Below are 16870 nucleotides of genomic sequence, written 5' to 3'. Positions count from 1 at the left end.
TGCACACTCTTTCAGAAAACGTATGCCCTCTTCCCCAATATGTTCGCATGCCACACTATTGGGAAAGGGTGTTCATTCTTTAGGAAAGATAGCTTACTCTTCAAATAGTGTGCATGCTTTGCAAAAAGTACACACTCTTTCAGAAGAGTGCATCCTATAAATGATGCCTGCTAAAACCCAAATTTGGGTGTTGGAGGCCATAATGCCACATTTTCTTCACGTAAATCAATTTGGCACATTACTGCCAGTGTTTAAAGCTCAGCTTAAAGCTCACCTTGTTACTTGGGCTTTTGGCTCCTTGTTGCTTTTTCACATGCCTTCTGTTTTCTTTTACTTTTCTCTCTCAATTGTAGTTTCTTTCTATTTCAATGAATAATTTTGCTTTGTAAGCCATTTTGATGGGTTTGCCCCTGAGTGGAATATCAAGACTTTGAATAAACTTGAAACTTGTTGAGAAGGTTGCTTTTAAGCATTACCAATAAGGTAATGATACAACTTATAAGGTGGATATATGTGTGAGTCTGACTGTGCAGCAAAATTTGAAATTGCTCCTGATGTAGGTACTGTGATGCCAAAACATGTTGGGCTGGTTGAAAGATTGCATGTAAAGTCTGGACATACATATGCCTTGAGCCACCATTTTATATAGATTAATAATAATAAATTTGGCTGAGTCTATTGGCTTCCCTGCTGCTCTTATTTCCTGCAGTCAACAAATTTAACAAGTCAAAGAGGGACGAACTAAAAATCAAAACCTTGTCTGGTTAACTCCTGAGGAGGTGTATTTTCAAAGCACTTAGACTTACAAAGTTGCCAGTGTTTCCCAGACAAATCTTTTATCAGTCTCTATTTTACAATGCACCTATGTAAGAATAAAGAAGACAAAGGCAAATAACTATAGGGAATCAAGCTTGGGCAAGCAGGTTTGTTAAATAAACTGTGCAAATATAAGGTCATGGATATTTTGTGAAGAACCTGGTAGAATTTAGAAACTAAATTTATTATAGGGCGCCTAGTGAGGGAAGGCACATTTGTGCAAAATATATGCCTATTGGTGCTTATTTTCAAAGCATATGACCGTGTGCTTGAAATGTCCAAATCCCAGTTTTGCAATTGCCATACATCCAAACAGCAAGGACATCAGGACATCAAATAGCGATTACCAAAGGGGAAGAAACATCCAAGTCTTAAAAGAAAGACATCCTTATATAGACCTGTTTCAGGAACGATCAGAGAACAAAAAGGTGCTCTGATTGAGCAGTGTCCACTGGAGGAAATAAGGCATGACACTTCCTTAATCCCCCTCCCTCTCCCTTGAAAGTGAAACTAAAATAGGATACCAGGGTTCAGGACAGATTCAGATATTATGGGCATTTTTAACAAACCAAGAAGCACGTCTACAGTGTAATCTAGTGGTTAGTGTAACGGAGTGTAAACCAAGGGACCCAGGTTCAAATCTCACTTTAACTCTTAGATAGATAGATAGATAGATAGATAGATAGATAGATAGATAGATAGATAGAAACATAACAATACTTACTATACCTAAATATATAAGCCAACCTGCAAGCCTGAAGGCTATTGAAGTGGTGTACATTCAGGTATTTTTCTGTTCCTGGAGTGCTCACAATTACAACATAAAAAATCTAAAGTGGGGTTTGAACCTAGGTCCCTCAGGTCATAGTCCACTGCACTAACCATTAGACTGTCCCTCTGCTCTGCATAGAAGTCAGTGTGGTCATTTTCTGAGAATGTTGCCATACAGGCAACCCTGTCCCTTACTGCCCCCCCCCCCCCCCATTCATAATTTGGGCATTCCAGTTTGTAAAATGTCTGTTCATGCTGAATGTTTCCAGCATACGGACATCTATCTCAACATATTTCCTGTTCAAAAATACTTGCGAGATGGGCGCTCATTTCAAACATTCTGACTTGGACCTCCCCATGAAAACAGTTGCACCTGGCAGGTATATGTTTACATGTGAATGTGCCAGTAGAAATCAACATATATGTAACGTATTGTATTCGATATACTCATAAGTACGTGCTAATGGTTCACTCATTCTCCATCCTTTATATTTTCCTACTTTTATATATTAATGTCCCTGGGAAATTTTATATGTGCCTCTTAGTTGATTTCACATGTGAAATATTGTTCAACAAGCACAAGTCACTTACAAAATTACTCCTTTAATGCAGAAACCGTATACATTAGGCATCTATTTTGCCATGCTTGTAACCTAAGACAGTCAGACTAAGCAAGCCCTTTGCAACTGCAGCTCTGTTTTCTAAGAAGAGGAATGGGATAGAATATTATGAGGCAAGAAGACCAGCAAGTAAGAACAGAAGGCTTGAGAGGAGGGAGGGAAAGAGAGATGGGAAGTGGTTCACTTGGTGGCATTCCAGTATTAATTATGTCTGCCTTTAAAAATGGTTGATTTGTTTTTTGAGTTTTTATTGCATTGCTCCTTAGAGTGCTTTGCGCACCTCCTAAGGAAGCCTTTTTTTTGTGTTTGCTATGTCAGTTCATCTGGCTTAGGCCACCTCCCACTATTACATGCTATCCATTAGGATATAGGAAAACACTCTCCTATGAGTAAAAATATATCAAATGGAAAAAAAAAGTAGGGGAAGACCAATTCAATTCCAACTTAATAATTTAATGCAATATATAATCATCAATAACAATAAAATAGTAAGTTTAGTGGGTCTAGACTCTTGCAGTATATCATAAAAATAGGTGTAACATCAAACTAACCCCCTGTTTACTATGCCGCACTTGCATCGGCACAGCCCCTAGCGCAGCTTAGTAAAGGGGGGAGGGTAAATCTGTACATCCAGACTGGACACAGATCTGTGTTTTGGCTATTAAAGCCTTCCTCAGGCATCTCATGATCTAGACAAGAAGGTATCAAATTCTTGTGTAGGCAAAGACGTTTTCAATGAGTGCATGTGTGAAGAATGCACACTGAGAGACAATACTACCGGTGCTGCAAAGAACCATCAGTAACAAAGCAAAGTGCTCTCAATTGCCACCTCGAGTAAGCTACCTTACATCTATCCTGCAGCACATGACCACAGAGCTGCTTTCTAACTTGGGGTCCTTTTACTAAGGTGCGCTGAAAAATGGCATGTGGTAGTGTAGGTGCCAGTTTTGGGCACGTGCAGAATCATTTTTTAGCCTACCTGTAGAAAAGGCCTTTTTTCATTTTTGCTGAAAATGGTTGTGCAGCAAAAACTGCCACATGTCCATTTTGGGTCTGAGACCTTACCGTCAGCCATTGACCTAGCGGTAAAGTCGCACACGGCAACCAGGCGGTAATGACCTACGCACACCAAAAGCCAGTTGGCGTGCGTCCAATACGCATGGCAGAAAATAAAAAATATTTTTCGGCCGCGCAGCAAAAATGAATTTACCACAAGAGCCATGCGGTAGCCGTGCAGTAACTTCATTTTGGCGCGCATTGGGCGCATGTGGACGCTTACGCGGCTTAGTAAAAGGGCCCCTTGGTTTTTTCTTCATCCATTGCAGGTAAGCGTATTAAACATCCAGTCTATGAAAACTAAAGTTTCTTTGATTTTGTATTTATTTGCTTTTTATCACTCTATGAAATTAGCCATTACTGAAACCTGCCTGAAAGATGGTAAGTCTTTTATCTCATCCAAGTCTGTCTTCCTAACTTCATGCTGCAAGATGTAAGAGTGGTATTACTCTCTATGCCCCCAGGAATCTGCAAGGGAATTCTTTGTTGATCTTCACTTTTCTATGTCTGTCTTCTGGTACAATTAGGTGGCTCTTTCCCTTTGATTCGTCTCCTGATCTATCACTCCCCCTTTGATTCTGCAGCTTCCTTTTAGGATCTTAGCTCACTAGTAGCTGAGTTTAGCCTTAATTCTGACACTTTATTACTTCTAGGTGTCCTTAATATTCATGTGAGCAACCCTTCATCATGTCTGGAATCTAGATTTCTTTCTCTCAGCTGAGTTGAGCTTTTCAATTCTTTCTTCAGCCCCTATTCACACAGGCGGTCACTGCCTGCATCTTGTTGCAGGCTGGGATCTGTCTCTTATGGACCACATTCCTCTCGGAGTTCCTTTGTCATGGACTAATCACTATCTATTACATTTTAGGGTCATATTCTTTTTTTATTTTATATTTATAAATTTACAATATTATCTCAAGAAAACCTCTTGAAACAGAAAAATATTTCTTATCAAACAACAAAGAAAATTATACAGTGAGTAGTATAATGATAGTATAATGGCAAAGGAAATTTGGTAACAGCGGTTAACATAACTGGGTTTAAAAAAGGTTTGGACAAGTTCCTGGAGGAAATGTCCATAGTCTGCTATTGAGACAGATATGGGAAGCAACTGCTTGCCCTGGGATTTGTAGTATGGAGTGTTACCACGATTTGAGTTTCTGTCAGGTACTTGTGACCTGGCTTGGCCACTGTTGGAAACAGGATACGGGGCTACTCTTATGTTCTTATGTAACTTTTAACATGAAATATAAACCCAAGAAAACAGGAAAAGGAAGGGGAGGCTATAGAAACAAGAGGCTGAAACTGAAAAAAAGGGAAATACTTTGTTTTTGTATGTGCCAGATCTAAAAAATATTAAAGCACCCAAGATAAGCAAAATAATTTTGAAGTGCATTATAACATCCCAAAATCTTTGTGGTAAATTGCACATAGGTTTGCATGTCATTTAGACATAAGTGAGATTTTCTATTCTCAGAAATTGTTTATTGGTCTTCATCTGGGAATCGCATTACATACTGATACTCATTGCCATTCCAAATCAGCATCTCCATATGAATGCCTGAAACAGGGCCAAACATATGGCGAAGATCATTTATAGTGACTGCCAACCAATTATCTCGGATTTAGATTGAATACAGATCCTGATTAAACAAACATTTTATTTGTTTAGCAATTTATTTATTGACTGATTTATTCCAAACTGCAAAGCTGAACCATCTGGCATTTGGGCAAAATGGAACATAAGAGTTAATTAAGGGTTCCTTAATGTGTTGTACCGATTTTGTAAAAGAAAAAAACAAATAAAATTATTTTTTTCAGTGTTGTAAGGCACAAAAATATTTTATTAATATGTTTATGTTTGCTACTTATTTCCAAAGCAAGACTAGTATGTCAGTTGGAAATGAGGAATTCTTTATAATTTTTGGGTCATCTGTATGCTATTTATATTTTTTTTCAATTCATGCTACTTGATTTATAACTACATCTCATAAGCTTCAAGAAGCGATGTCTGAGTGGAAATATGACAGGTCTATACAAATATGAATGAGTGGTAAAGGTAAATGGAAACCAGCTCTTTACACTTTCAAAAAGTACAAAGACAAGGGGTCCTTTTACTAAGCTGCACTAACACGTGCTTTCTGCAGCTAAAAATGACATACCGCAGGGTGTGCTCAGACATCCCACAGTAATTTCAGGATTGGCACATGCTACCAATGTGCTAAAAAATAAGGCCCCTGTTTACTAAGGTGCACTAGCGATTTTAGTGTGTGCTACAATTAGCGCACAATAAATGCTAGAGACACCTATATATTCCTATCGGTTTCTTTAGCATGTGCTAAAAATGCAAGCGTGCCTATAGCGCAGTTTAGTAAACAGGGCCCTAAATTTATTTTGCAGTGCTGGGGAAAAGTCTGGGGCATGCTCTGCACTAATCAGCGCAGCTACATTGCCATGTTTTAAGTGATTAATGTATGGTTAGCATGTAAACCCTTAACGCCTACAAAATAGATGGCAGAGAAGCTCAAACGCTAATGGCCATAGAGTAATGGGAACATTAGCACATGGCCATTAATAGTGAACATAGAAAAAAAATCAGTCATTTTAGCCCTGTGGTATAAATGGACTTAGCCTTAAATTCTATATATGGTGCCTTAAGTTGTGTACGTTAATTTGGTCACATGGTCAAATTGTGTGCACAACTTAATTGATTAATTAGCCAATCAGTGCTGATAATTGGTACTTAACCAATTAGCGGCACTAATTGGCTTTAATTAGAATTTACGTGCACAACTTTCTAGGTGTATTCTATAATGTAGTGCACATACAATTTTATGAAAGGGAGCATGGCCATGGGTGTGGAATGGGCGGGTTGTGGGAGTTTAAAAAAAAACTATGTGCACTATTATGGAATACACCCAATCTGCCTATCTTAGGTGCAGGTATTTAGGCTCATTTTTAAGTGGCCTAAATGGGTGCACCTAAATTTTAGACACAAGAACGGCGCATGTGCATATTCTATAAACTACGCGTAACTTTGGGCATAGTTTATAGAATCGCACTAACTGGTTTTATGGCGCCGATTTTAAAGGTGCCATTTATAGAATTTGGCCCTTAGTGCATAAGAATAACCCACGTATGGACACACTAAGGCCATGTTTTACTGCAGCTTGGTAAAAGGACACCTAGTGGACACAATACACAATTATACTCAAAATCATTGCTAGAAGATGTGGTGGAAGCAGTTTGCATAGCAGAATTCACAACAAGACTTGCATCAGTTGCTAGAGCGAAAATCCATAAACCTCCATTAAGATAGATTTGGGGGAAGCCATTGCTTATCCTTAGAGGTAAGTGACATGTAATCTAGCAATATTTGGCATCCCGCTTGGCACTTGTGATCTGGATTTTCCACTGTTAGAACAGGACATTGGGCTTGCAGGGAGGATTTGGATTTGTTAGGGACTAGGCAAAATTCGAAGGAAGGGGTCGACTATTCTAAAAAGATAGGCTTAATTTTAACCAGGATGAAACCAGGCTGCTGACACTAATGCTTAAACTGGATCCTGGAAGAAAGGCAGCACGTGATTTGGAGTATTGTATCTTTGAAATATATTATCAAAACAGAGAAGTTAGGACATCCTGAAAGAGAGGATCATTAGCGTCTCGATATACCTCATTTCTGAGGTACACCAACATAAACAAGAGAGGTTGCAGTACAGACAAACGTAGCCCAGGTACTTTAAGTAAACAGCAGACAGAGTTGAAAAATTACAGATGATCACTGTCAACTGCTGAGCATATTGTACATAGAAGCAAAGAAACTTTATTTGAAATGTCTGTATACCAGTGGCATACCAAGGGGGGGGCGGTGGGGGCGGTCCGCCCCAGGTGCATGCCGCTGGGGGGGTGTCACGCGCCGATCAGTGTCGTTTGTTTCCATGCTCCCTCTGCCCCGGAACAGGAAGTAACCTGTTCCGGGGCAGAGGGAGCATGGAAACCAACGACGCTGACCGGCGCGCGACACCCCCCCAGCGGCTTGCACCGGGGGGGGGGGTTTCTTTTGCCGGGGTGGGGGGGGGTCGTACTGCATGGGGGGCGGGGTGCATTGGCGATCCGCCCCGGGTGTCAGCGCCCCTCGGAATGCCACTGCTGTATACTTTTGGAAAAAATAACTAGGTACACCTCTGGAAGACTGGGTAATGATATTCATTTATTGAACTTTCCAGTAATTAGCACACGGCTTTCCTCCTTTGCTGATGGATATGCCAATCAGTCAAAGATGGGAAATACTTCTCAAGAAACTGCCATTACATTTATGTTCACTTCAGTTGCTCCAGAACAGAATTCCAGACAGAATTACTGAGTAACCCTAGAAGGATATTTTCTCTATTCATGCTCATTTGTCCTTAGCTCTTGTCTCATGAGTCTAATCTCATTTGTATACCTTCCTTGAATCCCTAAATCTCCATAGCCCACCAGGCCAAGCAACTCACGAAATGGGTAACCAACTAGACCAATTTCATCCGGCATCTATCCCCTCTCCCCCCATCCAGTCTCTGTCCCTCCTTTCCCCCTTACTATCTGGCATATGTCCCTTTTCTCCCCCTTATCCAGTATCAGTCTCTCCTCTCCCCACTACATCTAGCATCTGCCATCTCTCCCCCACCATCCAGCATCTGGCTCTCCTCCGTACATCCAGCGTTTTCCACCTCTGTTCCCCTTTTCATCCGGCATCTGATCCCCCCTCTCCCCCTCAAACTGTATCTGGCTCTCTTCTTCTCCCTACGTTCAGTGTCTGCACTGTTCCTGCTCACGGCTGACCGGATCTGCCCCAGAACAAGAATGGAAAGCGGGACCAGCAGCCGCAAGCGGCAGCAGTGCAGCCCTGTGATCTTTTTCTCTGTTTTTGCCGCCACTGCTGAAACAGCAGTAACAGCAGTGGTGGCTGTGGCGGGAGGGGGGGGGGGAGGGGGGTATTGGATGGGAGTGGGGAGAGCCTGTTGTGTGACTCCTGCTCCCTCGAGATTTTGGGGGGGTGCCTCAGCACCCGTGGCTCTCCTTGTACTGATGCCTGTGTTATAAAATAACTTAAGAATAGCCATACTGGGTCAGAGCAGTTATCCATCTATCCTTGTATCCTACTTCCAACAGTGGCCAATTCAGGTCACAAGTACCTGACAGAATCCCAAATTGTAGCAAAATTCTGTGCTACCAATCCCATGTCTTTCCCCATGTCTACCACAATAGCAGGCTACGGACATTTCCTCCAGGAACTTGTCTAACCCTTTTTGAAACCTAGTATATAGAGAGAGATCTTGTAGTTGCTGCAAATGGTAGAAACACTTTTTAAAGGTTATTTGAATTTGTGGGATGGAAGTAAGTGATGAGTCTAACAGCATCCCAAGATTCCTGACCTGTGATTTTAGAGAACGTTCATATATCCCAAAAGGTATTTTGAAGTTAGGTATTTGTCTCCTTGTATTAGAAACCCACATAACCTCTGTTTTGCTTGGGTTTGGGCAGCGTTTGTTGCTTTTTGCCCATTACTGAGATGTTATCAGTTTACTTAAAGCTGGTTCAATGATTATGAGTAGATGCACATCATTGATATAGATGTAGAATTTTGTTTTCATTGACCAAAGCAGCTCAGCTAATGGCTTGAGGTAGACATTAAATAAAAAACAGTATAGATCCTTGTAACACCCTGCACTTCAGCATCCAAGGTGATGATGTACTGTTGCTGAGCAGAACTTATTGTTAGCTGTCTGTCAAATTAGATTTGAACCATGTAAATACTGTGCCACTGATACTGGATTCACGGAATCTTAGCGGAGATTAGGTGGTGACGCTGGTAATTGAGAAGCAAAACCGGTGCTGAGCAGACTTCTACGGTCTACGCCCTGATCATTACTGAATAGATATGGATGAACTGGAATGTAAATTTTCAGGGGTTTTGACAATAGCTTCAGAGCTTAGTACAAGAACAGTGCTGGGCAGACTTCTATGGTCTGTGCCCTGAGAATGGCAAGGACAAATCAAACTCGGGTATAAAGTATCACATACCATGTAAAATGAGTTTATCTTGTTGGGCAGACTGGATGGACTGTACAGGTCTTTATCTGCTGTCATTTACTATGTTACTATCCAGCTTATAATCGAAAGTGATCGCTGGCTATCTTCCAACACAAATCGGGAGATGGCCGGCGATTTCTTAAAAGCAGTGAAATCGGTATAATCGAAAGTGGCATTTTAGACAGCATCGCCGCTTTCCCGTCGCTTCGCCGGCGAAAGTTCAAGGGGCGTGTCGGTAGATTAGTGAAGGCGGGACATGGGCGGGCATGGGCTGGCTACCAGATGGTCGGCTTTCGCTGATAATGGAAAAAAAAAAGCAGCGTTAAGCAGTATTTCGCTGGGTTTACTTGGTCCTTTTATTTTCACGAACAAGCCTCAAAAAGGTGCCCCAACTGACCAGATGACCACTGGAGGGAATGGGGGATGACCTCTCCATACTCCTCCAGTGGTCACCAACCCCATTCCATACTAAAAAAATAAAACTAAAAACCTTTTTTGCCAGCCTGTATGCCAGCCTCAAATGCCATACCCACCTCCATGACAGCAGAATGTGTTGTATCCTCTCACAGCCTTTCGCTGGTTGTGATGTGGCTCTCGGGTGAGTGTGACACCTTTTCTGTTAGGTGCCCTGCAGAGTCACATTAGCTATGCATTGTGGTGGGTGTAGGGTACTGGGTTCTACTCCCATGGTGTTTTTCTCCCCTGCTAACTGGGTCAGAGTGTGCCCTGTTTTGTTTCCTGTTGTAGTCCATGCGGTAGTGGCCATTTTTGTAAGCCAGTTTTAGTTCCCTTTCCTGTGTTTGTGTTACCCACGTTAGAGAACGTAGTTCTTACCTTGAATGGTGCTGAAAGAGGGCATTGTACACCATTGTGCCAGCTCTGACCTACTGCTAATCTTAGTACCAGGGGACTCTTTGCCAGTGGGGCACAACCTCTGATCTGCAGTTAACTGTGAGTAATCGTGGTTATTTCAAGAAAGGACTTTTTCAGAGAGATTAGTCTTCAGGTGTGAACTGGTGTGCCAAAGTTAAACAGCAGCAATAAGTCCTAGAGGCTGTATGCAGGTCCCTGGAGCAATTTTAGTGGGTGCAGTACATTTGTGGGTAGTGGGTTTGGGGGGCTCAGCTCTCAAAGTAAGGGAGCTATGCATGTGGGAGCTTCTCTGAAGTCCACCGCAGTGACCCCTAGGGTGGCTGGTTGGTGTCCTGGCATGTCAGGGGGGCCAATGCACTAAAAATGCTGGCTCCTCCCACGGCCAAATGCCTTGAATTTGGCCGGGGTTAGAGATGGCCGACATAACTTTCCATTATCGCTGAAAAACAAACCCGGCCATCTCAAACTCGGCGAACTCCAAGGCATTTGGCCGGGCTAAACCGTATTATCGAAAAAAAAGATGGCCGGCCATCTTTTTTGATAATACGGTTCTGGCCAGCTGTAGCGCCACCGCCAACATAGATCAACGGCGATCTATTTGGCCAGCGACGTTCGATTATGTCCCTCCACGTAACATTATATTACATTACATGGCTTTTGTTCTGCGAACACCTGACCAGTTTGATATGGATAACAACTAGAAGAATATGGAAACAAAATTCCCAATATATATTTCAGTTCACAATGGTTATAGCTTACTTACTTATTCCCTAATTGAATCCAGAAACACTAGGGGGTCTTTTAGAAAGCTGCACTAGTGTTTTTAGCTTGCGGTAAAAATCAGCTGGGGGTAAACGCTGAGATGCTCATTATACTCCAACTGATTTTTACCGCAAGCTAAAAACGCTAGCGCAGCTTTGAAAAAGGCCTCCACTGGTGTCTTCAGTTTCTTTCAAAAACCCAAATAATCAGTCTGATCTCCTGGACAAGGGTAAGGAGTTCCAAATAGAAGGAGCTTGGTAAAAAAAAGAAGAACTAAAGTTTATTTGCTATTTGACATACTTGACAGAAGGAAAATTTAATTGCATCTGAGCTGAAAATAGACGGTAAAATGATTAAAGACATTAAATAATCGGGAGCTGTTCCATATAAAATTTTAAATATACAAACAGAAATATTAAATCTAACTCAAGCCTCTACTGGCAGCCAATGCAATTTCATGTACAATGGAGAAACATTGTCAAAATGATAGGTACTAAATATAAACTTATTTCTGACAGCCATGTAAAGCATGATATTATGATCCACAGTGTCAAAGGCTGCTGATAAATCCAGAAAAACTAGTATCAAGGCTGATCCCCTGTCACAGTTTCTGAGGAGATCATGAAGAAAAGACATAAGAACTGTCTCTGTTCCATACAATGGTCTGAAGGTGAATTGGCACAGCTCTAGCCAATCACTGAGTTGAATGCAGAGTGTTCTATACCTTTTGCCAAGAACAGGATATTGGAATATTAGAAATGGTTGGTAGTTGAGCTTGTCCTGGTCAAGGGAGCTCTTTTTCAGTTAAAGGGCACACTACAGCCCTCTTTAGTATCATTGGCAACTGCTCTTCCACAAGAGAAGGAATAATAATTTTAGTGCCCTCTTCAATGAAGCTTATGCTTGCTAGCTGAACTATCTTTTCTGGGCAGGGATCAAGAGGGTTGATGTTGGCCATAGACATTTCAAGAGTTTTCCAAGAGCCTCCTCTATGACCTGATTCAATGAATTCCAGAAGGCCATGCATGTTGAGGAGGAGAGAATATTCTCATTAGCTTGTGGGAGGTTTGATGGGACTCAATTCTTTGCTTCAGTCTTTAGTAAAGTAGGTATAAGGGAGCTCTCCATTAACAAAATGGTATTTAATTGTGATAATTCAAAAGAACTGAAACAAATCTCAGTGAACTCAATAGAAACAAATCACCTGGACTGGATAGTATATACCCGACATATTGAAAGAACTCAAAAATGAAATTGTAGGTCTAATATTAGTAACCTATCCTTAAAATAATTTGTTTTATCTGAAGATTGGAAGGTGGCCAATATATTGTCGATTATTCAAAAAAGTTTCAGGGATGATGCAGAAAACTACGATGGGTAAGCATGTGATCAGTGCCTGTAAAATAGTAGACACTTTTATAAAGGATAGAATCATCATGGATTTAGCCAAGAAAAGTCTTACCTCACTAATCTACTTTTTTTTTCTGGAAGGCATGAATAAACATGTGGATAAAGAAGAGCCAGTTTGATATACTATATTTGGATTTCCAGGAAGCATTTGACAAAGTTCCTCATGAGATACTTCTGAAGAAATTAATTAGTGTCCTATGGTTGATTGGAAGCTGGTTAATAAATAGTAAACAGAAAGCAGGAATAAATGGCTAATTTTCTCAGTGTAAGATGGTAAATAGTGAAGTACCATAGGAATCTGTCCTGGGATCAGTACCTTTTTAACATTTTTATAAATGATCTGGAAATGGGAACAATGAATAAAGTAATCTAATCTGATCTAATACAGAACTTCATTAGTCACAAAAATCCCTAAAAAGGTCTGATGCAACTTACAAAATAAGAAAAAACCCAAACAATAATGGGTAACAACAGTATACAGTTACAGCAACAAAATTAAATAATCAAAATATTATTTTTAATCAAATAAAAATGTTTTCAATCACTTTCAAAAGAGTAAGTAATTTGGAACTATCATGATAGTACTTGGTATAGTGTTCCAGACATAAGTAGCTTGGAAAAACATAGATTTGAGTAGTTGCTTATAATGAATATCTCTAACCGTTCCACATTAGGGATCATTATAGATAATAAGTTGAAATCTTATGTTCAGTTTGCAGTGGCTAAAAATGTAAAGAGAATTTTATGAATTATTAGGAAGGAAATAGAAATTGATTGGTAACTGAGGTTGCCTGGGTCCTGCTCTTAATATCTGCCTTAATATCTCTTAATATCTTCCTGATAAACCATTGACTCCTTTGTTCTATTTCACTCGCTTTTTATTCTATCTTATTAACAAAAAAAAAAAACAACCTGTCCTTTAACTTGCAGAGAGTCTGACCTCTTTAAGTTCCTTATCTGTCTCCATCCTATTGCCTTTATTGCACTGTGATTTCATCTTTTTATGCTGGAATTGTCTTGAAGGTGTTTTCATTGGAACTGTGTTTCAACCTGTGCCAAGTGTTTTAAACCTATAGAATCTGGTGACTCTGCTGTCTGTTTTAAAAGTGCATTCTTTAGAATTGTGTGTGGAATCTACATTGCCAGAGACTTAATTCAATCAATTTGGTTAGATAGCATCTGGTGACTCATAGCTCTGGAGGAGGGGCAGTTTGTATAGATCTGTTTTGGTAAAAGAAAAAACACAGAGCTTAAGTTTATCTTGTGAGCTACCCTGGGCATTTTCACACTTGGTTTGATTTGTAACTGAGGTTACCTGTGTCCTAGTCTCACCCTCCCACCCCTCTCCCACCCATGCCTAGGTAATAAGCCCCCTTTATATAGAGCAATCAAGGGACAAGTATCTTCATTACACTTAGTTGGTCAATCCTAATTCTTGTTACTACCTTCATACTACTGTCATACTTCACCTTTTCTCACTTATGAATCACATCATTATGACCTTCATTCAGTGCAATACATGTTCTGCTTTAATCCTAAGGCAAACTATCCGGAACCTTAGAGCTTGTCCTATCTGTCTCCAAATGTCAGCCTTAAAAGAAGAGATCAACAAACTCAAGAAGGTTTTAGATACATAGGAACATGGGGTAATACGTGGAAAAATAACAGGCTGTACTGTAATGATGGGCTATATTTTCTGTGATGGGAAAAAGGATCCTTGGAGAGAAATTCAGACAATATGTTTCTAGGCATTTAAACTAGAGGGTGGGGTGACAAAAGGAAATAAGGGATTTCGGAAAGTAACCCCCAGAATAAACATGATGGCAGAGGGAAAATTCATGTAAATACAGTAAACCACCTAAACTGACTAAGCACATGGAAAGCTATCCAGCTTATAATCGAAAAAGAAAAATGCCTATATTTCGACTCAAATCAGGAGGTGGGCGTTTTTCTCGCAAAGGCGCCCAAATCGGTATAATCGAAAGCCAATTTTGGGAGTTTCCAACTGCACTCCATTGCGGAAACAAATAAAGTTGATGGGGCGTGTCAGAGGCGTGTCGGAGGCGGGACTGGGGCGTGGTTATCAGCTGAGGAGAGATGGGCGTCTTCAGCTGATAATCGAAGGGAAAAAAAGGCGTTTTTACCACGATTTTGGGTCACTTTTTTTGGACCCTTTTTTTTCATAAACAAGTCCCCAAAAAGTGTCCCAACTGCCCAGATGACCACTGGAGGGAATCGGGGATGACGTCCCCGGACCCTCCCAGTGGTCACTAACCCCCTCCCACCAAAAAAAAAACACTTTAAAAACATTTTCCCAGCCTGTATGCCAGCCTCAAATGCCGTACCCACCTCCATGACAGCAGAATGTGTTTGATCCTCTCACAGCCTTTCCCTGGGTCAGATGTGGCTCTTGGGTGCACTACAGGGTCACATCAGCATTGCATTGTGGTGGGTGTAGGGTATTGGGCTCCGTAATATCATTAGCTTGTGTTACAGTCTCACGATGTTGGTAGTTGGTAGGCTCTTCTCCCATGGTGCTTTTCCCCCTGCCTACTGGGTCAGAATGTGCCCTGTTGTGTTTCCTGTTGTAGTCCATGCGGTAGTGGCCATTTTTGTAAGCCAGTTTTAGTTCCCTTTCCTGTGTTAGCCACGTTAGACAATTTAGTTCTTACCTTGAATGTGACTGAAAGGGCATTGTACAGCATTCTGCCAGCTCAGACCTACTGGTTATCTCAGTACCAGGGAGACTCGTTGCCAGTGGGGCACAACCTCTGATCTGCAGTTAACTGTGAGTAAAGGCGGTTATTCCAATAAAGGACGTTTTCGGAGAGATTAGTCTTCAGATGTCAACTGGTGTGCCAATGTTATACAGCAGCAACAAGTCCTAGAGGCCTGCGTGTATGCAGGTCCCTGGAGCACTTTTAGTGGGTACCGCAGTGCACTTCAGCCAGGTGGCCCCAGGCCCATCCCCCCCCCACCTGTAACACTTGTGCTTGTAAATGGGAGGCCTCCAAAACCCACCGTACCCACATGTAGGTGCCCCCTTCACCCCTAAGAGCTATGGTAGTGTTGTACATTTGTGGGTAGTGGGTTTTGGGGGAGGGGGTTGGGAGCTCAGCACCCGTGGTAAGGGAGGTATGCATGTGGGAGCGTTGTCTGAAGTCCACCGCACTGACCTAGGGTGCCCAGTTGGTGTCCTGGCATATCAGGGGGGCCAGTGTACTATGAATCCTGGCCCCTCCCATGACCAAATGGCTCGGATTAGGACGTTTTTGAGCTGGGCGTTTGTTTTTTTTAGCGATAATGGAAACTAAAAGCGCCCAGCTCAAAAACGTCCATTTTTTCAAAAATACGGTTCGGCCCGCCCCTTCACGGACCCGTTCTCGGAGATAAACGCCCATGGAGATAGGCATTTGCGTTCGATTATGCCCCTCCACGTGCACAAATGCTCATAGTCTAAGTAAAAAGGTTCAAGACTTGCAAGCCCTGATGTTTGAAGAAAACTTGGATATTGTTGCTATTATGGAGATGTGGTTCAACGATTCCCATGAATGGGATGTGACCGTACTGGGCTATAATCTTTTTAGGAAGGATAGAGAGGGCCGAAGAGGTGGCTCTGTATGTGAGAGACTATATCAGAGCGGCTGAAATGCGGAGAACTTGGGGAGAGGAAGAAGCTTTATGGATCCTCCTAGAAAGAGAAGATAGAACCTGTATCCACATGGGGGTTATCTACAGACCTCCTGCGCAAATGGAGAAGTTAGTCAAGGATCTGATAGAAGATATTCAAAAAATTGGTAGGAAAGGGGAGGTGCTACTGTTGGGAGATTTCAGTTTGTCTGACATGGATTGGAATGTCCCATCTGCGGAATCGGAAAGAAGTAGGGAGATTGTGGAAGCCTGTCAAAGTGCCTTGCTCAGACAAATGGTGACGGAACCCATGAGGGAAGGGTCGATGCTGGATCTAGTGCTCACGAATGGGGGTAGTGTTTCCAATATCCGGGTGGATGCCCACCTATGTAATAGTGATCATCTCACCGTATGGTTTGAAATAAGAGCGAAGGTGGAGAGAGGACGCACAAAACTCAAAGTACTGGATTTCAGACGTACTGATTTTGATAAAATGGGGAACTACCTGAAGAAGGAGCTGTTGGCGTGGGAAGGCACAGAAGATGTGGAAAAACAGTGGTCCAAGCTAAAGGCTGCTCTAAATATGGCGACTGATATTTTTGTGAGGAAAGTAAACAAAAACAAGAGAAGCAGGAAGCCTATATGGTTCTCCAAAGAAGAAGCTGAAAAAATAAGAGCAAAAGAGGCTTTGTTCAAGAAATACAAAAGAATGCAATGAGAGGATCACGGAAAAGATTATCGGATTAAACTCAAAGAAGCGAAGAGGGAAATACTGCTAGTCATAGCCACCGAGAGGGGGGGCAGGGGGGACAAAATTCCCCGGGCCTGGGCCTCCTAGGGGTGCCCTGCGCCGTAGT

The 16870-nt window shown here is 41.7% G+C and overlaps 1 protein-coding gene across 1 annotated transcript in view; it reads left to right on the top strand.

The window, feature by feature from the left end:
- CNTNAP2 (contactin associated protein like 2) overlaps positions 1–16870 on the top strand; it is a 2081195-nt gene that overhangs the window by 1161616 nt on the left and 902709 nt on the right. The gene's annotated exons all lie outside the window — the stretch shown is intronic.

This window comes from Microcaecilia unicolor, chromosome 1 (assembly GCF_901765095.1).
Source record: "Microcaecilia unicolor chromosome 1, aMicUni1.1, whole genome shotgun sequence".
Taxonomy (NCBI): Eukaryota; Metazoa; Chordata; class Amphibia; order Gymnophiona; family Siphonopidae; genus Microcaecilia; species Microcaecilia unicolor.
Note: the sequence above shows the minus strand (reverse complement) of the source record. Positions and strands in the feature narration are given on the sequence as shown.